Below are 26,052 nucleotides of genomic sequence, written 5' to 3'. Positions count from 1 at the left end.
AGCTCACTCCGTGAGCTGGCTTGATTCCCCCTCAACCGACATATGACGTAAATGTACGTCATATGTCGGGAAGGGGTTAAAAGACTTAATAATAGTATGATCCAATGTTTTCGGATCATTGGATCAATAGCTGCATGTACCAGCATGCTCAGTGCCACTGATCATTCACACATGGGTTAGCATATCATTTAATTATTTTGTAGATAATGATGGGGAGCGCTCACACATTGAAACAGTAATATATGGGGAAGAAATGGTATCAGCACACATAGGGCCTTATTCTGGTTGGAGCGGCCGGGCCGTACGCGTACGTCCCGGGATTTTTTATGATCTGCGCATGCGTACATTCGCCAATGCGCAGGCGCGACCACTCACCAACGCTTACGGACGGGTCTCTACGTGCGAAAAAACCTGTACGCGAGTGTATGGTATTGGGGGCGGCATAGGGGCGTGTTGAGGGGAGCGGCCGAAATAATGAGGGAAAATGGGCGTAAATATGGGCGTACACAGGGGTGTGCACCAAAAATGAGCGGTGCTACTACCGCACGATCGACTAAGGCACCGTTCATTTCGGACACAAAACAGGCGGCCGCCAACCGCCAGCTCAAACCACCCCTACAGATACTGCATGCCAGCGTGCGCCTGAGTTTGCTAATTAACGCTGATTCCTACTCAAACACATACACCTGAATGTAATAAGCAATGCTGCAGTCTATTAAGTCCAAACCATGATTTCACTACCTGCAAGCCACACACAGCACTCAAACACATTGGAAGCTTATCTTTCTATACTTCTCGACATTTAAAGGTTTGTTTAATTTAAGGTAAGAATCTTTTGAAGACCTGCTTATATATGCTAAGGTAGCTATTTGCTAAACAGTTAGACACATTCACTACGTGCTTTCATAGACTTTACACAGTAGCACACTCAATCTACACAAGTCGACATGTGTCAACGTGTTCACTCTAATACAAACATAGGTTTTGTATTTATGATACAATAACATAAACCACATCTAACACCTACAAAAAATTTTTCAGCAATGTTTTAAGCCCATGACCACTATTTTGCACACAATCTTTGTATAGTACCCAAAATACAGAACTCTACCACTATCTCATCTGCTATGAATTGGATTTGACTACACTCTGGATGTAAGATGCCACCAATAACATTATTGCACTCACATCTCTCTAACAAAGGATTTCTACATCTGCTTATGATACTGTCAAATCATATATATGTAAAAACTTATACATGTTTGTTCACAAGCAATTTTATCATGTTTGGCCCATTCACACATCTTTTTTTAGGGAGGACACATATGCATTCCTACACAAATTTACCTTTTCACCCTTGTTTGTCTGCCTCACCCACTCCATGAGGAAAGCTGGACCTGCTTTTACCTACTACTGTAGGAGCTACCTCACCTGCACACAAACTGCTTTCTCACCTATTAAGTTGCTCTGCACATGTGCTGACACAAACTAATTAGCAGGGAAAAGTTGGATAGGAACATGGGAATGGCCATGGAGAGGGTTACACATGGGAAACTTCGACCACACTTCAACAAATGTTCAAAAATACCCTGGTCAGTAAGTACACATAAATCTAGTATTTGTTTCACACAAGAAATTACACATACAACAATTTTGATTTAATTGGTAAAAGAAATTTATTTGCTGTTCAGCATCACAGCTTAAAGTGTGAACACTTTAATGTCAGAAATCAAATAAACAAATCAAATAGCCACAAAAATAAAAAAACAGCCAGAACAAGAGGTTGCATATCTCCAAACATGTGTTACCCTGCAAATGCAATGGTGAAAGAAATGGGGACACCAGAATACATACTGCAACAACCAGGGTGTCACAACGGATTGTTGTGGATCCACTGGGGGCGTGGATTCTGACACGGATGCCAATGGTGGAGAAAGAACTGCTGGTCGAATATACTGGCGTCTCATAGGAGTCTCCAAGGAGTTTGGCTATACTCCTAATCAGAGGCGCGGAGTCTAACTGAGTGGCGGTTTTCACCAGGGACCCCCGCAAGGGGATTTGGACTTAGCTGCGTCCACCCAGCAGGTCGCGGCCCTCCAATCAGGAGCCTCCAAGGAGATTAGGACGCTTGCTGGAACAGATGGATATAGCTGTAATCAGGAGACGCTTGAAATAATAATAGAACTTAGGAGACACTTGAAACGTGAACTGAACTCAGAAGGCACTCGGAGGGTTAACAGAACTCAGGAGACACTTGGAAGGTAAACTGAACTCAAGAGGCACTCGGAGGGTTAACAGAACTCAGGAGGCACTGAAGGGTTAACGGAACTCAGGAGGCACTTGAAGGGTTAACGGAACTCAGGAGACACTTGAAGGGTTAACGGAACTCAGGAGGCACTTGAAGGGTTAACAGAACTCAGGAGACACTTGGAAGGTAAACAGAACTCAGGAGGCACTTGAAGGGTTAACGGAACTCAGGAGACACTTGGAAGGTAAACTGAAATCAGCAGGCACTTGAAAGGATAACGAGATGCTTCTGATTGCAAACAGGACTCAGAGAGACCTGGAGCTGTGTACACTCTCACTGGCTGTCAGCAGGACACTGAGCAGAAAGCAGAAGTAGCAGCAGCATTGGAGAATAGGCTGCCTAGCCTTTTATTCCTCCAGGCAGTGATGTCACAGGCCCAACCTCCAATCAGAGGTTATATCAGACCCTGCCCCCTTCTGCCTAATGCCACAAGCAAGATGGCGGCGTCCATCCCAGGAGCCGACTGCGGGAACAGCCGGACCCCCAGAGGATATACCGCCGTCCCTGCCAGTGACACCAAGTCGGGGAAGCGCTGAGTGACGGGTGTAGCACCGCCAGGAGTACAGCGCCCGTGCAGGTGAGTAAAGCACGCGGCGCAATGCTCTGCAGAACCGGCGGCCAGGGGACCTGACAGTACCCCCTCTTTTATGAGTGGCCACCGGACACTTCTTAGGATTATTTTTCCGAAACCTTTCAATCAAACGAGGTGCATGAACATTGGAAGCATCAATCCACATTCTTTCTTCAGGACCGTATCCCTTCCAGTCCACTAGAAATTGTACCCTCCCTTGTCGTCGTCTAACATCCAATATTTGTTTTATTTCGAATTCTACATCCTGTTTTACTCGGATACCGGACCTTCCAGGTGGAGTTTTTCTAAACTGATTGAGAATTAAAGGTTTTAGGAGTGAAACATGAAATGAATTGGAGATTCGTAAGGAGGATGGTAGCTTCAGCCGAACGGCTACAGGATTGATTATTTTTTGGATTACATAGGGTCCAATGTAGCGAGGAGCCAATTTCATGGATGGAACCTTGAGACGAATATGCCGAGTTGATAGCCAGACACGATCACCAACTTTATAAGGTGGAGCAGCACTTCTTCTCCGATCAGCACTGAGTTTGTAACTACTGGAGGCCTGTTGTAAGGCTTTTTGTACATTTTTCCAAATGTTTGCAAAAAAATTTTACAGAAGTTTGAACTGCAGGTAATTCATTACCAGGGAGTTTGGAAAAGTCTGGGACACGAGGGTTAATCCCATAAACAGTGAAGAAAGGAGTGGTTCGGCTGGAAGAGTGATAGGTGTTATTGTGAGCGAACTCTGCCCAGGGTAGGAGTTCAAGCCAATTGTCTTGTGAAGATGATAGGTAGAGTCGAATGAACTTTTCCAAATCCTGATTAACTCTTTCAGTCTGACCGTTGGTCTGAGGGTGGTAGGCTGTAGAGAATTTTAATTTAATTTGGAAGACGGAACAAAGAGACCTCCAGAATCGGGCTACAAACTGGACACCCCTATCCGATATGATTTCAAGTGGTAAGCCATGTAAACGAAAGATCTGGGTTATGAAAAGGTGCGCCAAAGTTGGGGCACTGGGAAGTCCCTTCAAAGGGATGAAGTGGGCCATTTTGGAAAAACGGTCGATGACCACCCATATAGTATTATAGCCATTAGAGGGAGGCAGATCCGTAATGAAATCCATGGCTATATGGGTCCATGGTTTTGCAGGAACTGGAAGGGGTAGAAGTTTCCCTACAGAGGGTTGGCGTGAGGTTTTGTGTCGGGCACACATTGGACATGAAGATACAAAGTCCTGCACATCGGTTCTCATCGTTGACCACCAGTATTTCCTTTGGAGGAATTCTAAGGTCTTTCTTGCACCAGGATGCCCGGAAAACTTGGAGTAGTGGGCCCAATGGAGTAATTTCTTTCGGAGGGAAGGCCCTACATAAGTCTTGCCTCTTGGAATGTTGACTATTCTGGTAGCCGCGAAGACAGAGGAATCCAGAATGGGATATGTCTGTCTCTCCTCAGCATCAGGAGAACAAGAGCGGGATAAGGCATCTGCTTTAGTGTTCTGGGAACCCGGACGAAAGGAAAGCTTAAAGTTGAAGCGGGTGAAGAACATCGCCCACCTCGCCAGTCGTGGGTTAAGGCATTGGGCGTTTCGGAGATAGATCAAGTTTTTATGGTCCGTGTAGATCTGGATGGGAAACTGAGCTCCTTCGAGGAGGTATCGCCACTCCTCAAGTGCTAACTTGATCGCCAGAAGTTCCTGTTCCCCAATTGCGTAATTTTTTTCCGCGGGTAAAAACCTTCGGGAGAAAAACCCACATGGATGTGTGGACCCATCTCCGTATTTTTGAGACAGAATGGCCCCTACAGCCTCAGAGGAAGCGTCCACTTCCAAAATAAAAGGTCTTGCAAGATCTGGCTGGTGGAGAACAGGAGCAGAGATGAAGGCCTGTTTCAACTGTTGGAAAGCGGATAGTGCTTGAGCAGACCAAACAGCCGGATTGGCTGCCTTCCGAGTTAGAGCGGTGATGGGTGTAACGATGGTGGAGAAACCCCGGATAAATTTCCGATAGTAGTTGGCGAATCCTAAGAATCGCTGCACTGCTCGTAGAGTAGTGGGCTAAGTCCAGTTTAGAATCGCCTGAACCTTCTCTGGATCCATTTGTAGGCCTTGCCCAGAAATTATGTATCCCAGAAAGGGTACGGAGGCTTGCTCAAAAAGGCATTTTTCAAGTTTACAATATAGGTGATTGCTTCGAAGACGTTGAAGAACCTCTTTCACTTGTGACCGATGGGACTCTAAATCTTTGGAGAATATGAGGATGTCGTCCAAATATACTACAACGGACAGATACAGTAGGTCCCTAAAGATTTCATTCACAAAATTCTGAAAGACTGCGGGGGCATTGCTGAGGCCGAACGGCATGACCAAATATTCGTAATGGCCGTCCCTGGTGTTAAAGGCCGTTTTCCACTCGTCCCCCTCTCTGATACGAATGAGATTGTAAGCCCCTCTTAAGTCTAATTTGGAAAAGACAACCGCTCCTTTAATGCGATCAAAAAGTTCCGGAATCAGGGGCAATGGGTATTTATTTTTTATTGTTATATCATTCAGACCTCGGTAGTCTATGCAGGGTCTTAGGGTTCCATCTTTCTTCTTGACAAAGAAAAACCCCGCTCCGGCCGGGGACGAAGAAGGGCGGATGAATCCCTTCTGTAGATTCTCAGAGATGTAGTCACTCATTGCTTGGGTTTCAGGGATGGATAAGGGATATATCCGACCACGTGGAGGCATCCCTCCTGGAACCAGATCAATGGGACAGTCCCACTCGCGATGTGGAGGCAGGATATTAGCTGCTTGTTTGTTGAAAACATCCGCAAAGGACTGATAGGGAGCAGGAATTCGACTCTTCTTATCAGAGGAAACTGACTGTAGAGGTACCACTTTCATTAGACAACCTTGAGAGCACGATGGACCCCAGGCTACAATTTGCATAGCTGACCAGTCCATCTGTGGATTATGTTTCTGAAGCCACTGCAGACCCAAAACCAAAGGAAAAGTGGTTTGAGGGATAACAAGGAATTCTATACTCTCTCGATGGAGTGCCCCTATACCCAGTGACAGCGGTGTTGTACAAGACTCAATTAACCCGTTCGGGATGTAACTCCCATCAACTGCAGTCAGACGTAGTGGATTTTTAATTGCTTTAATGGGTAAAGAATGTAATTCAACAAAATTGGCAGAAATAAAGTTCCCGGCAGCTCCGGAGTCCAGAAGGGCTTGGATCATCAACGTCTGACCTGCGAAAGAAAGTTGCACTTCAATGATGGAATCGGGCATTGTGGAGGAGGTAGAGAGTTGGCCCAATCTTACCTCTTTCTCTTTGCCCTGGGTTACTCGACTGGTGCGAAGGGTACATTGAGACACTTGATGACCGGCCTGCCCGCAGTATAAATAAAGTCTCTCTTGGAAACGACGCTGTCGCTCTTGAGGAGTGAGTCGAGCTCGATTTATCTGCATAGGCTCGTCGGTTGTTGCAGGTGAAGAGACCTGAAGTAGTGGTGGAGGAGTACTCCTGTAACGATCCCCTCAGGATCTCTCCGCCTGACGCTCTCTGAACCTCAAGTCAATTTTATTGCAAAGTGAAATAAGTTCATCAAGCTTGACGGGTAGGTCACGGGACACTAGGTCGTCTTTCAACCTATCCGAGAGTCCACTCCAGAATGCGGATACTAGTGCTTCTTCATTCCAAGCGACCTCGGAAGCTAGGGTCTGGAACTGGATCACATACTGTGCGACCGGACGATTCCCTTGCCTTAGCCGCATGATGTCCTGAGCAGCTGAAGTTGCTCGACCCGGTTCATCGAAGATTCTGCGGAACTGGGTTATAAATTCATCATACTGGGAGAGCAGTGGATCATCCCTCTCCCAGAGAGAAGATACCCAGTCCAGAGCTGACCCTGACAAAAGGGAGACAATGTAGGCAACTCGGGACTTGTCGGTCGGGAAGCTTGATGCCAGGAGTGAAAACTGTACATCGCATTGGTTGAGGAAACCCCTGCACAATTTTGGGGTTCCATCAAATTTGCTGGGTGCAGAGAGATGTAGATGCCCTGGTGATGCTGACGGCAGGGCTACCACCCGGACCGGATCAGGAGCAGGCGGGACTGGAACCTCTCGAGAAACAGAGGCCTGCATTACTTCTTGCCGATGAGCAATATCCTGGAGACCTTGAGTTAGCTGACCTTGGGAGACCTCCAGGCCTTCCAGGCGGGCCACAATTCTTTGCAGTAGCTCCGTATTGAAATCGACCCCGGATGTGGAATCCATTTGGCTGCTGCTAACTGTCACAACGGATTGTTGTGGATCCACTGGGGGCGTGGATTCTGACACGGATGCCAATGGTGGAGAAAGAACTGCTGGTCGAATATACTGGCGTCTCATAGGAGTCTCCAAGGAGTTTGGCTATACTCCTAATCAGAGGCGCGGAGTCTAACTGAGTGGCGGTTTTCACCAGAGACCCCCGCAAGGGGATTTGGACTTAGCTGCGTCCACCCAGCAGGTCGCGGCCCTCCAATCAGGAGCCTCCAAGGAGATTAGGACGCTTGCTGGAACAGATGGATATAGCTGTAATCAGGAGACGCTTGAAATAATAATAGAACTTAGGAGACACTTGAAACGTGAACTGAACTCAGAAGGCACTCGGAGGGTTAACAGAACTCAGGAGACACTTGGAAGGTAAACTGAACTCAAGAGGCACTCGGAGGGTTAACAGAACTCAGGAGGCACTGAAGGGTTAACGGAACTCAGGAGGCACTTGAAGGGTTAACGGAACTCAGGAGACACTTGAAGGGTTAACGGAACTCAGGAGGCACTTGAAGGGTTAACAGAACTCAGGAGACACTTGGAAGGTAAACAGAACTCAGGAGGCACTTGAAGGGTTAACGGAACTCAGGAGACACTTGGAAGGTAAACTGAAATCAGCAGGCACTTGAAAGGATAACGAGATGCTTCTGATTGCAAACAGGACTCAGAGAGACCTGGAGCTGTGTACACTCTCACTGGCTGTCAGCAGGACACTGAGCAGAAAGCAGAAGTAGCAGCAGCATTGGAGAATAGGCTGCCTAGCCTTTTATTCCTCCAGGCAGTGATGTCACAGGCCCAACCTCCAATCAGAGGTTATATCAGACCCTGCCCCCTTCTGCCTAATGCCACAAGCAAGATGGCGGCGTCCATCCCAGGAGCCGACTGTGGGAACAGCCGGACCCCCAGAGGATATACCGCCGTCCCTGCCAGTGACACCAAGTCGGGGAAGCGCTGAGTGACGGGTGTAGCACCGCCAGGAGTACAGCGCCCGTGCAGGTGAGTAAAGCACGCGGCGCAATGCTCTGCAGAACCGGCGGCCAGGGGACCTGACACAGGGTGAATACTAAGCAAGATACACACCACCAAAAATTTATCCTGCATTTGTAGAGGTCAAAATAAGAACTTTAATGCCCATGGCACGCAAATGGATAGATGGCCAACTCAGGAAGTGGATGTCCAGTGCAATTTAAACATTTGGGGTCCAACCACAGAGGAAGTGAACCAGGTCTCATTATTTGGGCCCTTTTTTCCCCCTTTTAGATGGGGCCTTGGGGACAGGGGCCTTTGGGTCAGCTGGCTTGCGGCGTCTTCCCCTAGTGGACACAGGAGGGTCAGCAGAGGTGGAAGGTTGGGGAGCAGCTTGGGGTGGGCCAGCAGATGGGGGATTGTCCCTTAGGGACCTGGCGGTGGTCAGCTGCTCCGCAAGAAGTTCATTCTGGCGGCTGAGGTGTTGGCCAATGCTTAGCATGCCAGCCGCCAGAGTGTCATTAATGCGGTTCAAGGCCTCACACTGCAGCCTGTTTGTGGCCTTCCACTCCTCCAAAAATTCCCCAATCTGCTGCTGACGGAGCGCGGCATCCACCCCTTGCTGCTCGATCCTCTCCAGCATCACCATCATGCTCTCATCCCATGTCTCCTGTGGCTGGGGGTGTCTTCTTGGTGGAGGCTGGACCACTCGCTCCACCTGTGGCTCTGCAGAGGAAGATGCTGCCGGTACATCCTGGGTTTCTGCTTCTGCTAGGATAATAATTGAAAAAAATGTCACCATCACATACGCACTAAAAAATCTCTTTCAAAATACAATGCATTACTGTGACTTACCATCAAAAGCAGCATCAAAGACCTCCGCCGGGAGCTCACTGTCCATATTGGAGATCCCCCTGACCTCGCCCACATCAATGACGTCCAAGGCGTCCTGCTCCAGGGGGGTATACTCTAAATGATCGGGCATAGGACCTCTCCCGGTGGACATGCTGTGGTTGTACCGGTCAGTCATCTTCCTCTTCATTGCCGTTTTGAAGTCAGTCCACCTACAAGTTTAAAAATACAAATATCACCATGAGATATGTGCACCACTGTGCTACGTGTAGGGTTACCACCTAGTCCCTTTAATTCCGGACACATGTTACTTACACAGGTTCTGTGGCAGTTTAAAATTAGGTGAAGTGGAGTCTTGAAGTCAGCCAGCCACAGAACCTGTGTAATTAATATGTGTCCGGAATTAAAGGGACTAGGTGGTACCCCTAGCTACGTGACATTTCCTAGTGTGGGTGATCTTATGTTTTTTAGCCATATGTGTCCCACACACACATTCATGTCTCCATTAGGAGGCATTTCAGTGTCTCATCACATTCATTAGGCCACTAAATGCACATACATACATCACTATGCAGAAATGACATCATCCATGGCCAAATTATGCACCTCCACCTGTTGTGAAACTACACATTCCACCATAGCTTGACAATGTGGTTATTATGGAGTAATTTAACTATGGGATGGCATACTGGGATGTGTAGTTTCTCACCAGCTACATGTGCACAGTTTGCTCATTCTTGTTTCAGTAGCATCATATGGAACATGTTACAACAACTCTTTCAAAAACACACTTTCTCTTGTCTCATCACATACTTCACATGAGCAGAACTGTGCCCATAACCTCACATCACACCAATGGTGCATGTTTCATATTTCAATGTGGGTTTTTAGACATGGTTGTGTTCACATGTGACATTGAAGTGTAGCACTATCTACAAACACACCTTTCTATTATTCTCAAAACATACATGTAACATATGTACACACATATGACATTATCAGGGGGACAAACACCAGGGCTATTTTTCAGCAGGCTCCAGCAGCAACTGAGGCCCTTATTCTAGGTCACTCTTTCTGACCACATATTTCTTAGATGGTCAAAACCATGTGCACTGCAGGTGAGGCAGGTGTAAAACCCCACCCAAATCTGATTATCTCTGCACAAGTAACACCTGCCTCACCTGCAGTGCACATGGTTTTGTCCATCTAAGAAATATTATAGAATAAGGGCCTCAGTTCCTGCTGGAGCCTGCTGAAAAATAGCCCTGACAAACACACTAACCTTTTCTTCACCGCTAGCCAATCTCTGACCACTGGTGACACCTGGTTCACTTCCTCTCTTGTCCCAAAGCTTTCTCCTTGCACTGGCACCCGGCTTCCTGGTTGCCAATTCTATCCATTCGCGTGCCCTGGGCACTAAGATTCTTAATTCTGCCTCTACAAATGCAGGGTTTCTCTTTCTGGTGGTGGCATCCTGCTCAGTCCTCACCCTCGATGTTGCAGCCTGTTTTCTGGTGGCCCCAGTTCTCTCACCATGCACCTGCTGGGTCACACCTGTTTGGAGAGATGCAACCTCTTGTTCTGGCTGGTTGCTTGGCCCTTGTGGAGCTGGTGGAGGTTGAACAGGGCCTGTTAGTGAGGGGCCCGCTTGGTCTGGCAGGCTACCTCTCTCTTGAGCCCTCCTTCTCCGCTCCTGTTCCCTCTTCTGTAACGCTTCAAGCAGGGATTCTGCTTGTGCTCTCTGCAGAGCGTCCTCAGCTGCGGAATCGTCTGAGTTAGACATGTTTGCAGCAATTCTGGGCTGCATCTGACTGAATATTTATATGTTAATCTCCCGCCATGAACAAGGGGGCGTATATTTTTTCCCGCAATGGACTTGCTAATTTACGCCGATATTTCCCGCCGATAACTGCCGCTTAAATTACGCAGGTCTCCACGCACCTGATCAATCACCTGTATATGCACATACACAGGTTGTGGAGCATTGTGTTCTGCATCATGAAATGTGTGCACCTGTCATTCCAATGATGAGTGTTGTCAGCTGGTATCTGTTGGAGTTCGTGTATGCTTTGTGAGTCACATTTCAAAACATCACGTTATAATGCTTTCCTTACATATGTAATGAGTCTGAAATTGTCATACACCAACATGTTGCATTGGGCCCCTTTTAGCAGCGTATTTATTAGTAGACGCTTGCGTGTATTCTTTTATGCACACTGTATATACAGTACGTCTCTCCATGGAAATGGGTGTATTGTGCCCCTTTAAGCAGCGTATTTATAAGTAGACGCTTGCGTGTATTCTTTTATGCACACTGTATATACAGTACGTCTCTCCATGGAAAATGGTGTATTGTGCCCCCCTTTAAGCAGCGTATTTGTAAGTAGACGCTTGCGTGTATTATTTTTCGCACACTGTATATACAGTTCCTCTCTATACATTGAATGCATGCTGTTGGTTTTGGTCTGTGTATATTGGAACGGTCCGCGTAAGTTTCTATTCGCATCCAGTTTGTTAATGTAAGAAGGATTAATAAAGTTAATACCAAACAAACAATTTTTTACACCAATCAGCAAGCACCAAAAGTGATATATGTACCTGCAATTATTAACTGCGCCATTGGCACTATGACTTCAACCAGGGCTAGGCCGTTTTTGACCCAGGAGTTGTTGGCCTTGGTTGAGGTCATGGACCGTCACCTGGGGCCCAGGGGCCCATATGTGAGCAATATGGACAAGCGGCGGGCGTATACTGCTGCCCGCCGCCTAATCTACTCCACGACCGGCGTCCGCAGAAGCCTGGGGCAAGTGGAGCGGCGCTGGTCTGACCTGCGCCGGCGGCAGCCAGTTTTGCTCTGCACACTTCGCCGCCATATTGCCCGATGTAAGTTTTTATTACTAGTATGTCTGCGTTTTTTTGCAAATGTTTTCTGTACTTTTTATAAATATGTTCCTGAGTATGTGGGTGTATATGGGGTGTATAGGGGGTGTATATGGGGTGTATAGGGGGTGTATATGGGGTGTATAGGGGGTGTATATGGGGTGTATATGGGGTGTATAGGGGGTGTATAGGGGGTGTATATGGGGTGTATAGGGGGTGTATAGGGGGTGTATAGGGGGTGTATATGGGGTGTATAGGGGGTGTATAGGGGGTGTATAGGGGGGGTTTAAGTAGTTGCTCAGTTTTTGGGTGTAGCATATCAATTAGTTTGCATGATAAATGTCTGAAATATAACAGCAATGATAATTTGGAAGGTTATGAGCATGACTAATGTGAATTTTTCTTTCCCCCTTTTTTATGCAACCCAATCTTCGATTTCGATGTCATCAACATGAACATTTCAGCACGGGCAAGGGCACGCATGGAAGCCCGGGAGCAGGCAGCCCGGGACCAGGCAGCCCAGGAGCAGGCAGCCCTGGAGCAGCCAGACGAGGAGGAGGAAGAGGAGGAGGAGGAAGAGGAGAAGGAGGAAGAGGAGGAGGAAGAAGAGGAGGAGGAAGAGGAGGAGGAGGAAGAGGAGGCCGAGACAATGGCTCAAGCTTGGGCCCACACAATTTCCCCATCCCCTTCCCCCACCCCCTCCCCAACCCCCACCCCCACCCCCTCCCCAACCCCCACCCCCTCCCCAACCCCCACCCCTACCCCCACCCCCACCCCCTCCCCAACCCCCACCCCTACCCCCTCCCCAACCCCCACCCCCAACCCCTCCCCAACCCCCACCCCCTCCCCAACCCCCACCCCTACCCCCACCCCCTCCCCAACCCCCACCCCCACCCCTACCCCCTCCCCCACCCCCACCCCATTTCCTACCCCCCTACACCTCTCCACCACCCACCCCCAAACCTCTCCAATCCCCACTCACACCCACTACCTCTATCCAAATTCCCATCCCATCCCCCTTGCTCCTGACCCCCCCAACCACCGCACAGCCAACCAGCGGCGACCAGGATGGCTCAAGTAGCCGTAAGTAAATAATGTGTCTAATGTTTACCTACACATTTCTACACATAAACAATCACAACAACCACATATGTGTATCCAACATCAACATTAGTTGCAACATATCACTGCAGGGCGACCATGAGGTGTGTCCTGTCCTTCTCCAGGAACAAGGGTCCCCTTGGTGGTTTTTTTGAGTGTGGCCATGCCTCACCCCTTGAATAATTGACATAACAGTACATCCAATGAGATATCCGACATTAGTGGTGTGGTAGTAATGTGGCTCCAGGTGTTGGGTAACTCCAGTTTCCAGCATGATGTGCAACATAAATGTAGAGATTGTTTTGTTAATAGTGTGTGAGGCCATGCGGATGCATGCTTTACAAACATAGCTGTAGGCCTATAATTTGTACAGCAATGTCCTAAATTTAAAATAGTAAGGAGTGCTTAAGCCACAACAATGTCATAACCCTTAAATAGCACAGCCTAATTGTGAGGTTAGAGGACAGTCCCCCAAAACCAAACTACCAATTGGGTCTCAGCATACATACATTCAAGAAGGAGTAATTTAATTAATGTTATTTACTATGTACAGTATGTGTGTGTTAACATATTATTTTTTAGTACTGTGTTTACAGCAGACCCATCTTCAATGTAGTTTCAAAATGTATGTGGCCTTCACACATAACTCTGAACTTTTTATTATGTACAAATACAACAAACATTTGTGTATGTTATATATTAATTTTTTGTTTTATCCCTTCATTACAGACACTGAACAGCAGCAGGAGGAGGTGGCAGCCCTGATGCGGGAGATCGTCCTGACTCTCCTGTATCTCCAAATACTTTTTGGCCTACTGGAGGCCCGCATTTAATTTATTTTTATCCCCCCCCCCCCCCCTTATTGTTTTTGTTAGAAATAAAAGTTTCTATTGTGTTCTAAATTGCCTGTGTTTTTAATAATAAATATGTTAGAGGGCTTGTAAGGGTAGGTACATACAGATGTGTAATGTAATTTATATTTGTCATTTGAGGTGAGGGGTAATGATTGATGTGTGAATGTGTGTGTTTTTGAGTAAAATAACACATAGTGAAATTGCATGAATGTTTAATGTTGTTCGATTAAAACATCACACATAACATCAGGGTAGGTATACATGTTACACATTTTGGACAAAGTAATTATGGACATAATTTAGTACATATACAGAAACACCAACATAACTTGATTTAAAAGTAACAGCAATATGGGGACACATAGATAGTGATTAAAATGCCACATTAGAACATAACAAATATACATGTAATGAGGGTTAAAATGTAGTTTTATTAGGGTCTTTATTAAGGTAGACAATTGAGTTAATAGAAAACAATAATTGAATAACAAATAGATTAATTAATCAATTGTCAGAATTGTAGTTGAAAGGCAAGATTTGCAGGTCCATATATGTGAAGGGTATGCCAGCGTACACGGACGTACGCTCACTCTCACGAGCGGTGACATAAGCTGAGTTTTCCATTGAAAACAATAGGGAGCCGTCCGTGCAAGCTGCCGTACGCTCAGATCTCCGCAAGAAGTCGGTGGGATGACGGACGAAAGACGTCCGCGTACGTTGCCGTACGCTCAGTTGTACGCCAGTTGTCGGAGTGTAAGGGCTGGGCCGGCCGCGTACGTTGCCGTACGCTCAGTTGTACGCCACTCCCCTTCTACGTTGTTACTGCCCGGACGTAAGCGGCTGATTTGTGGGTGGACTTAACCCCAACGGCCGCGTACGGCTAGCGTACGTTAATAGTGAACGTACGCACGTTTGGCCGCACCGATCAGAATAAGGCCCATAATGTGCACTGACACCACTTTACCCCATAACGGCTAATAAATCATCTCCCTCGAAGTCTCATTCAGGTATTTCTACTATGTTTGAGAAGAAAGTTAAGAAAGATTAAACATATCGTCACACAAATTTTAATGATATCACAAGGAAGAAAAAGATTATAAAAGTAATGAAATGCTATGGAATATTAACATCCATCTAGCTACTATGAAATTGTTCACCTTCTAGCCTTTACCCAGGAGGTAGATAACTTGAATTAATATTTAAGTATAATTCTTTCATTTCTGTGGGTTTAACATTTATATTTCTGTAAATCAATTTGTTATCACTATTTTTAGTTAATAAGTGTTCTGATTTTATGCCATATTAAATTCCACTTAGTAATCTTCACACTTTGTGTTCCTAAATAATTCATATGACACATAGGCTTGTATTGCAATGCTTTATGTATATGTAAGGACCTGTCTATTTTCTAGTAACTCTAATTAAAGTAGGCTGTGACTGTACTTTTCAGCCAGTAGGTTAGACAGGGAGTTTCTGCTTTGGAATTAAACTATATTGGTGTCAGGACATTTGTGGTTTATTATGAATATTAGATACATGTTAGGAGGGTTTTAGTACATTTTAGACAAAATTGTTGTTTAGTGTTTATTAACATGCAAGTTTGTTCTTGCCATGGCATACCACCAGTGTCGGACTGAAGAATGAAGGGCCCACTTGGAAAAATAGTGATGAGGGCCCTTGTTTAGGGGTGTGACCATTTTTCTAAGGGGGAGTGGCCAGTTGCCACAAAGGATTGACTAACGATTAGAGAGTGCATGGTCTGGGCCTCTTAAAGTATATATAGTAAATACTGATAGTACATACTAGATCTATAATGGCAATGCACTGTTTATAATATACCATAGTCCTAAGAGAAGGTGAGGCCCACCCAGGATTTCCAAAGTGCCATTGTGGGACAGTCCAACCCTGCATACCACATCACATTATTATTTTACTGTAGATAACACCAATACAAAAATACATACGTCAGTAAATTCCACCAATATGCCCTGTTCTATGAAATTACCTTATGGATGGCACCGGGTCCGATGTTGATATTACAAAACTATGAGTGGGAACATATCCTATCTATCTATCTATCTATCTATCTATGTATCTATACAGTGGTGGTTTTTACTTATGGGCTGCAGCCCCCCAGGTAAAATCCGCCACTGTAGTGAAGCCAAATGCAGCCTGTGAGACTACACTGGCTTCACTGTGACTGGCACTGACTTCCTATTGGAAGACCGACCTGCCAGTCACCCAAGGCAGTCCCATTGGGAGGTGTTTCCTCCCTCTGGGATGCCTCTATGGGCTGCTGCATGTCAGCCCATAAAATCCAGGGTCTGCACATGCGGAGTACCTATGGCAGTACTGTCCATGTGCTGGTCCCTATATTGTACATGCTCCGGGACTGTGACTTCACTTCTAGGGCTGTTGCAGAAGCAGTCCATAGAAGCTGGCTACATGCGCAGTACAGAGGTTGGTACTGGGCATGCGCCAGTCCCGGTGCCTGTCATCATTGTACAAGCACTGGGAACAATGCAGCGGGGACCAGGAGGAGCATTGTTGGCAGGGGGGAGCCGGCATCACAGCCAGCGGCAGCCCCCCTCCTACCATAAGGTAGGAGCCACCACTGTATATATATATATATATATATATATATATATATATATATATATATCTAAAAGACAAGAAGTGAGATATGCGCCTCCTAGTGCAATATGTAAATGTTCGTACACTTCCCTCCACCACATAGAGGGAGACTACAGCACCCCAACAATTCAAGGAGTGCCGTTGTTGGTGGTAATCCACCACTGCTTGTTGTACAAATTCAAAAATGAGTATCCACCGTCTACCAGGATAATTCTTCTCTCAATACTGGGACACTTTTTTTCACACATGCATGGGAGATAAGAGCAACAGAGACAATAGTGTAATAAAATTTACACCGTTTTTATTACCAACACAAAACAATATCTCCGTACAATAAAAACATTCTTTTCAGCTTATCTGATATAAGATGAAGTCAGTCCATCACCAATATGGCAGAACCAGTCACCTCGACGCGTTTCGTCCTTGCCCTTCCAGCTGGACTTCCTCAGGAGTGTGACTCCTTCACTCCAAACCCATTTCCTGTTCAAAATTCCCGCCATTCGTGGGTACATACTTCCGGAATAAACACGTTTTTGCTTAATGGAACGCAAAAACCTCATTTCCGGAAGTCCCCGTGGAACGCAAAGGACTTCCGGTTCTTTAGAAAATATCAAACTTTTAAAACTTCAAAATCCGCAATCGCGGTAATCCACCGGCACTCTATTTTTGAATTGTTGGGGTGCTGTAGTCTCCCTCTATGTGGTGGAGGGAAGTGTACAAACATTTACATTTACATAATGCACTAGGAGGCGCATATCTCACTTCTTGTCTTTTAGATTACTATTGAAAGGGGTTCCACGAACAGAAACTTATTGGCGAAGTGCTTCCGCCCTGAAACAGAGGGAGAGTGCATAAAAAAGTACAGATAGAGTCGAATTGGACTCAAGGATTTAGTGACATTTATTGAGGGTGGACTTAGTTTTGCGCTAGAATACCACTACCAACATTATATATATATATATATATATGTGAGCAACGGACTGGCACTTGGTACAGCAGGGGTTAACTCAGGTGAGGTGCCTTCCAGGTATTGATATAGCAGCGTATCTCCAGATACAAGGAAACGGAGTTCCAAATAAAGGAAGACAGGAGGCAGCACTCTCGAAAAACGTGATCAACTGTATTCAAACCATAACAACCGTGAAAAACAGAGTCAGCATGTAGGTGTCGACAAGTTTCGAGGCATTGCGCCCCTTCCTCAGGACAACTGACCAGACAAAAGGTCAAACGTGTTCTGCACAGCACGTTTGACCTTTTGTCTGGTCAGTTGTCCTGAGGAAGGGGCGCAATGCCTCGAAACTTGTCGACACCTACATGCTGACTCTGTTTTTCACGGTTGTTATGGTTTGAATACAGTTGATCACGTTTTTCGAGAGTGCCGCCTTCTGTCTTCCTTTATTTGGAACTCCGTTTCCTTGTATCTGGAGATACGCTGCTATATATATATATATATATATATATATATATATATACACACATCGGGTTTCTTCTGCTGCGGGAGATGTAAGGTGTGTTCCCACAGCATGAAGGGTTGTAAAGAAATCACTGGCAAAGGAAATAAAAGATGGAAAATAAAATCACTAATTAATTGTAACACTACGTACGTAGTGTATCTTCTGCTATGTCCGTGCGGCATGAGATATGTCGGGCAGACAAAACGGGCTCTCAAAATAAGAATTTTGGAGCATTATAGAAATATAAAGAACCGAGTGACCAATCATAGTGTGCCCAGGCACTTTGCTCGTTGCCAAAACTGTGACCCGCAAGGGATGAGATTTGTGGGCATTGAGAATGTAATGACAGATATTAGAGGTGGAAATCGGGACAAAATGTTGCTTAAAAGAGAGTCCTTTTGGATGTATCACTTAGGGACTTTGAGCCCTGAAGGACTCAATGAAGGGCTGGAAGTTGGTATTAAGTAACAAAAATCGGTATTGAGATACAAGAGCCCCTTTTTTTCAAGCATTGTCCATTTGCACATGTATGCTGCTATTAAGTCCATACAGCACTTTATATATTCCACCATCATCTTTGTGTACGTGCATGCTCCTATAAAGATATAATTGTTTAAGTTCATGCTGCTATTAATACTCTAGAGCACTTTAATATTATATTCTTCATTATTGTCTGTTTTGTATGCCCTTATTACCATATTGGTATAAAAAACCACAGCTTGTATATGATAAAGGTCCTTCTTGTATGCTGCTAAGTTTTATATATATATATATATATATATATATATATATTATCGTATTTGTTTTTTGTCCGGTGTATACACAGGAATTGAAAAAGAAAGAAAAACTATTATCCTCGCTGCTGTTGATCGCTTGCTTGTAGATTTTGTATGAACATGGGATCAAAAAAGAAACTTGCTGCTATATATCACCTGGCTGTCATTATATTCTGTTGGATAATTCATTGTTGCTTTTATCAACATTCTATGAAATATCTTTGTTCTAGGACATAAACATTTTTATGAAAATTTGTTTCTATATAAGAAGAAATTATTTTTAGATGTGTTTGTACCGTCATTTCCGTCACTATTTATATGTGAGGGAATCAGTATATTTATTGTCTTATACTTTTTTATAATTGTAATTGTTTTTACATATTATTGTATAATGAAATGCTTATATACCATTCCTGTCAATATTGTTCCTATGTAAATACTGGGGTGCAAATGTTTGTTGTATATGTTTTTAAGGTTGATATAATCTTGGTGGCCGTTTTATAAATAAAGATAGTTCAAATAATTGAGGTAAAATGGAGCACTATCATTGAAAGTGCAGATCGTTAGTAGCTATTGTGAGTAGGGTGGCCAATCCCGGGATCGGCGGGATCCCGGGATTTGGCCCCCAAAACGCCGGGATTTCAATCCCGGGATTGGAGTTTCCAATCCCGGGATTTCGGGATTAGACTGCGCATGCGCAGTCTAATTCCGGGCAGCGTCTGAGCACTCGCTCAGACACTGCCCGGCATCTCCCATACCCGGAAATGTAGCAATGCACGCAGCGTGACGAGATCACGCTGCGCAGTGCACAGCCCGCCCATCCGCCCCGCCTTCCCGGCTCCCAGCGCCCGGCCAGCGGCCCTCCCAACCCGGCTCCCGACAACACTCTGCACCAGCCTGGCCGCCCACTCTGCAAAATGTAAGTAAATAGTGGGCGACCAGGGTGTCAATGATATGTTCTGCCCGGTGCCGCTCATCACTGGAGGTTGCCAGTGCCACTACCGCCCCGTGGAGCTCAGAAACAGGTTGCCAGCCCGGGTCATGAGTCCTAGGGATGCCAATCCCGGGATCCCGGGAATCCCGGGATTGAGCATTTTTCAATCCCGAATCCCGGGATTGAAAAAATGCCTCGGGATTGGCATCCCTAATTGTGAGTTAACTGATCAGGTGCTACCAGGATTGTAATCAAGCCTAGTCTGTTAAATAGAGTCAGAGAGGGACGCTAGGCCAGCCCTCTGACGAAGTCGATGACAATTTTTAATGGTTTACAATATATTGAACAATGATTCATATAAAAATGCAATAGGTAAACAGGACCCCCCCCCCCTCCCATTGTATTTATTTTTACAAATTGCTTCTTTTTTTTTTCATTCAATCTTTCTTGTCTAGATTCACCCAAACCTGTATCTGTCTGTGGGCCCAGGAACTAGAACCAGTGGCTATAGATGAAGTTGCAGTGAGGATGGCTAAGACACTATTACTGGAGAAGACTGCGTTTGGAATGCTGGACACCAGACTGATACTAACAGAACTTTAAACCAGGAGGGACTGGTGACACTTAGAATGAAACACCAGGCTAACAGCATTGGAACTAGACACTGTAGTGGAACCCAACAAGAACTTGGAACTGGGTTGGTATTAGTGGATGAGAGCTTGACACTGGGTCAGAATCATTGGAACTGGACAATGGGCTGGGACCAGGCACGAGAGCAAAATACTGGTCCAGAATCAGAGATGGTTGAGACCAGCCTGGAACCAGTGATGCTGAGAACTAAATAACAGACAGGAATTGGATTATAGCCAGGAACCAGATTACTAGTTTATGGGCAAAACAGGATGATGGAAAGAAATCGGATTAAAGACAGGATGTCAGGCTGGGATCGACTGAGTTGGAAGCTGGACTGGGACTAGCTGGTAACTGGATATTGCTGGGTTCGGTAATGAGGCAGATTAGGTTTAAAGCAGGACTTGGATTAGTAGAGTAGTAACCTCAGGACACTTGACGGCTGAGTCTGTATACTAGTGCTTGCACTACGGTAGGAATCTGAGGAAATGCACAAACAATAATATATGCTTCCTGCAGGAGAATGTTGGAGAAATCAAGGCAGCTATGTACTAGCAACACAGGACTGAGATGATAATGTCATTTACAATGAGCATTTAGTAAAAGACTGGACTTTGCACATGAATCAGATCAGATGAATAGCTGTCTTGCAGGAATATATGAAGTTCTCATGTGCAGAGCCGGATTAACAATGGGCTTGATGGAGCTACAGCTCCACGCCCACTATCCGTTTTGTAGCTGAGGGCCTGGGCTTTCCAACAAGCCTGACCCCGCATCGCTAGCCCTCCGGGAACCGGAGATACCGTCAAGCAAAGCTGGAATGTTTTCCCCACAGGATAACATGAGACCCGCTAATTCTGACCCCCACCCAGTTCCAACGGCTGCCATTTCCCCCTCTGGCCTCATAGAGAGATCGAGGTTGATCTCAGTCGAACCCAAAATCGCTGGGACTTCAATCTGATACCAGGCTGGTCCATATGGGTTAATTGTTTCCAGAGATATTGAGGGTAAACCAATTTTTTTTTCATTTCTAAAATATAATTTCATGGCTGTTCATGTTGTTTGAGGGCAGATTTCTCTGGAACCAAATGGCCCAGTTTCACGGGACCAAAATCATTCGAAGCCCACTCAAAAGTTCTTCAATATGATACTGGTCTCATGTAAATGGGTCAGTTGGTTCCAAAGATATAGCTGGTTGGTTAAAGGCGGGGGGGGGGGGTTTTCTCTCCCCCTCACAACAGAAAATGCGCTGGTGTAAAATGGAATGTCCCTGCATGATTCTGGGTCTTTGCATTTTCTGGTGTGAAAGGGGTATTATTTCAAATAGCCGGGACCTGCAGTGCTGTAATCAGCCGGGCGAACCCCCTGCTCTCTGCCTGGCTGTCAATGGCTGTCATTTCTGCCCGGCGGCGGCTAATGTATTCCCCCTTGGCAATGAACATGTAATCCCACATGGCAATGAGCATGGAACCCCTGGCAATGAGCATGTGTAGGTAAGCAGCTCTTATGTAGCATCATATTTAATAGGCATTATGGCGTTTGGCATAAATGGACATTTTGGTGTGTGGCTTAACATGTATTGGGCATTATGGTGTCAATTTTTAATGCACGACTTTGGCGCGCAATGCCCCTATTTATGAAGCATATTGTGCATTATTGCTCAATCGATTTGGTATAGTGTGTATTTTGGCTCAATCCATGTGGCAAAATGTGTTTCAAAATGAGAATTTTGCCTTAATCCGTGTGACATAGTGTGAATTTTAGCTCATTCCATGTGGCATAATGTGTAAGAGGCAAGTACAGTATAAGGGGGTTACTATTGTGCTGCATGATTTGTATAAGGGGTATATGGTGTGGTAAATTTAAGTGACCACATAAAAGGTGCTGAAAAGTTTTGGCTTTCAGTTTTCTTTTTATGACTGGAGTGCCGCCTCACCCCGCAAGTATCTTAGGACAACGGCATCCCGCAGGTGCACCTTTAGAGGGCACCCGCCAATATATTTCCCTGCATTTTTCCTATGCCAGCTCCCTGCCTTTTCCAGGCATCTATAATTCATTGAAAGTATTTACACAAATAGAGACACACCCATGAGCAGACAACCCAAACAGAACACTGGTCACGCCCCCCCCAAATTATTAGGTGCTGGCCACAACCCCTATTATTGCGCAAAATAGGCCCTTGATAATTTTCCGCTCCAGGCACCATTGGTCCCCCGTGCAAATGCATGGAGAATGCGAATGGATTTGAATAACCCCCATTGTCTCTCCAAGAAAATGTCTCAATAGCAAACAGTATCAATAGAGACCCTGCTATTGTGTTACTTTGCTATCCTGTTATGAAGCTTACTTTTCATGTATTTTTCTATGAACCCATATTAAATGAGCAGTGATTTTTGGTCGTGCTGTGTGGCTGCACATACAAACTCAAATTATAATAATCCAACATTGTAGATTTTACACTTCTGTGGGTCACATGGGAAAAATGGCAATGTTCGTGGCTGAAAGATGCTAGGGAAATGGTCGGAATGCCACCACATTATTTTTTTATGGCTGATACAGTTTTCAGTATTTAACAAGATAACTTTTATTGAGTAACATAACTGCTGATATCCCGGATAGATGTGCTACAAAAGTCCTAGGCAGATCTGACTTGTGCAAAAAATGAAAATTCTGCTACTTGTGTGGTTCACTCTGCATTTGTCCAAAATGAAAAATAATAAGCTACTGCTATCATGAGGTAGTCTACAAATTGTATATTTTACCTCAGGGGTAGTCAACTCCAGTTCTCGAGAGCTACCAACAGTTAGGGCTATTTCACACACTCCGGCTCCTGCCGGGCGGCGAAATCCAGCACGGCCAAAAGCCGTGCCGTGCACAGTAGTTGTTAATGGACACTATTGTTTCCATTCACACGGGACGGCCACGTCCTGCCGCCCCGGTTGCAGCTAGATCCCACCACTGGAAGGGACGGCTGCCGGGCTGTGGCCATCACCACCATTCTAAACTACTGAGTGAGGCACGGCTTCCTGGCCGTGCGGGTTTTCGGGTCCCCCCTCTTTGATCCAGTACTGATTTTGGAAATAAGGGTAATAAATTAACATTAACCATACCTCGACCCGGGTCAGCGAACCCAGCAATTCAACTGGGTTATAAGAAGGGTTATATGTATAATGTGTGACCCAGGTTTAGTGTGAAAGGTTTGGACTCGGGTCAATCCCGGGACCCGACTTTGCGATCTGAAAGAGGTAATACAAAGCTGCTCACTGAGGGGTTTTTTTTTTAATTGATAAATACTGCAGATATAATTGTATCACTTTTGTGAAACATACATTTGTACTAACATTTTTAATAGCCAAAGTAGTGTTTACAGGCAAAGTCACACCGTTTAAGTGTTGTAGAGAGGAATAAAACATAAAACACTGTTACTATACTGCAGTGTGATGCATTATTCAAAAGGTATCTAAAATACATTCATTGTTAACACATGTGACAGTAAATCTAACTCTGTAGTGTAAAATCAGGTATGGTAATTAAAAACAAATTCAGACTGAGAAGGATATTCAGTAGCAAGCTCGGCTCTCTGCACCCTGGCTTTTATACTAGTTGGTGTCGGGATCCTGGTGCTTGCAATGCTGGCATCAGAAGACCGACAGCAGCATCCCGATGTTCAGGATCCTGACATCTAATAGATAAATTTACTGACGCTCCCCACTAATCAACAGTGTATCCCTAAACCCCCTCCCCGACAGCCTAACCCTCCCCTTTAGTTCGTAGACCTAACTGCCTGCCCTCTGCAGCCTAACCCCAACCGTACCCCCATAGTGACATAGTAACTAACCCTGCCATCTTTCTAGACGTCAGCTGATCAGTGCACCACCAATGGGAATACAGTTCTTGGGTCTGTCATTCCTAGCCAATTCTTTGCCAGCAGTTCTTATTAAAGAACTTCCTGATATGTTGGCAGGTTGTGAGTGCAACAGCTCTCAGCGTGAGCAGATTCTCTGTGCTCCCCTATCCTCAAGTCTTCTACTGCACTTTTTTTGTTTCAGCAGTCTTCCAGTATAACTGGTCACAAACTAATATCCAGTACAACCAGTTCCAGCCAGGTGTCCAGTTCATGACACACTAATACTAGTCTTGTATCCAGCGTCAGTACCACTTGTCCTGGACCAGTTTCTACAATCAGCCTGGTGACCAGGTCACATGCCACCAGCACCAGTTCAGTGTCCACCCATTGTACTACTGCTGTTACAGCACAGCATCCAGTTCATGTCCCATCAGTACCAGCCCAATGTCCAGCCTCAGTACCACTGGTCCCATCCCAGTGTCCAGAACCACTGGCACCATTTCAGTGTCCAGTTCATGTCTCACAGGTTCCTATCCGGAGTCCCATTGTTCCCAGCTAGGAATACTGTTACTAGTTCTGCTGACAACAGAACTATTCCTACCACAGACTCTGCTTGTACCAAGACTTCCATATAGCCAAGTTGTATATTCTATCATCAATGCCATCTTCCAAAGTCAAGTCCTAATCTGTTCTTACTTAAGCCTCACCTACCTTGGCCTGCTTGTCGTTTCTGGCTCAGCAATCTATCAGCGCTTTCAGTTACCAAAACCTTCAGTATAATCTAGCAAGCCCACTGTATGCCTAAAGCTCCTGTGAATGAGCAGGAATTTCATTGAGCCGCCAAGCTTCTTACACGCTGCTTTGCCTCCAGCTCCAACCCCAGTCACCAGTCCGAGAACACAAACTATTCCTGTCCTGACACATTTTGGGTCTGGTAGACTTAAATTGCAATATGCAAGTCTGCCATATCAATAGATTAACTCACCTGTACACAATCTAATTTGCTTCATTTGCACCTAGAGACAATACAGTACCTTTGTTTGAAGTCATTCAAGCATACAGTACATAGCTCTACAATAGGACCCTTTAGGCTGCCCCTCAATGACAGTCTGATTATGTTGCTCTGATCTCAAAGAGATGGAGCTCAGCTGTTCCCCACACTGATGACAGAGAGTTACTTCCCCGGGTTCACCTCTGCTGGAGTTGTTGGTAATGGTTTGTCATAGCGGTGGGTAGGCTAGACTCCTCCTCGCAGCTCTCTGGAATGGCCATCCTCAGCACGCCTCCTTACAACATAGCTCTGCTCTCCAGGGGCCAGGTGTACTAAGCTTGAAGTGACAAAATGGAGAGTGATACAGCCAATCAGCTCCTAATTGACATATTACAAGCTGTTTGAAGAATGACAATTAGGAGCTGATTGGCTGGTGGTTTATCACTCTCCATTTTATCACTTTTAAAGGCTTAAGCTGGCTATACACTACTGTGATGTATCACCGCAGTGTATGGCCATCTGACCCCGTCTGAGTTAGAGGTCGGACCTGCCTCCGATCCCATCTGATACAAATTGGACCAAGCATCGAATTGGATGTCAAACACATCCGTTTCAAGATGATTTCTCTGCCGACGGCCCAAATCGGACTAGTGTATCGGGGCCTTCAGTACTGTACATCTCGCCCCAGGGCAGTTACTTCAGCTTGCCATGACCAAGTAGCTATTGCTTCTATCGGTCATTGGCCTTACCGCCTGACACTGCTCATGTGATATGCACCTGACCTCTTCAGCAACTGTAAAGACTGCTGGGAATTGAGGTATGTCTGTGTAATGACATACACCTGTAGTATAGTGTGATGAACAGTGTCACTTACGCAAAACTGTTTGCTATGGGCAACTTCTCATCTGAAGGAGGATTACATAATTACATAGTTACATAGTAGG

General features: G+C 45.5%; 1 protein-coding gene across 1 annotated transcript in view; it reads right to left on the bottom strand.

Annotated features, from left to right (window-relative positions):
• CCDC178 (coiled-coil domain containing 178) overlaps window positions 1–26,052 on the bottom strand; it is a 358,769-nt gene that overhangs the window by 278,944 nt on the left and 53,773 nt on the right. The window lies entirely within an intron of this gene.

This window comes from Crinia signifera, chromosome 5 (genome assembly GCF_055691185.1).
Source record: "Crinia signifera chromosome 5, ASM5569118v1, whole genome shotgun sequence".
Classification (NCBI taxonomy): domain Eukaryota; kingdom Metazoa; phylum Chordata; class Amphibia; order Anura; family Myobatrachidae; genus Crinia; species Crinia signifera.
The sequence above is the reverse complement of the archived record's forward strand: the minus strand, read 5'-3'. Positions and strand labels throughout refer to the sequence as shown.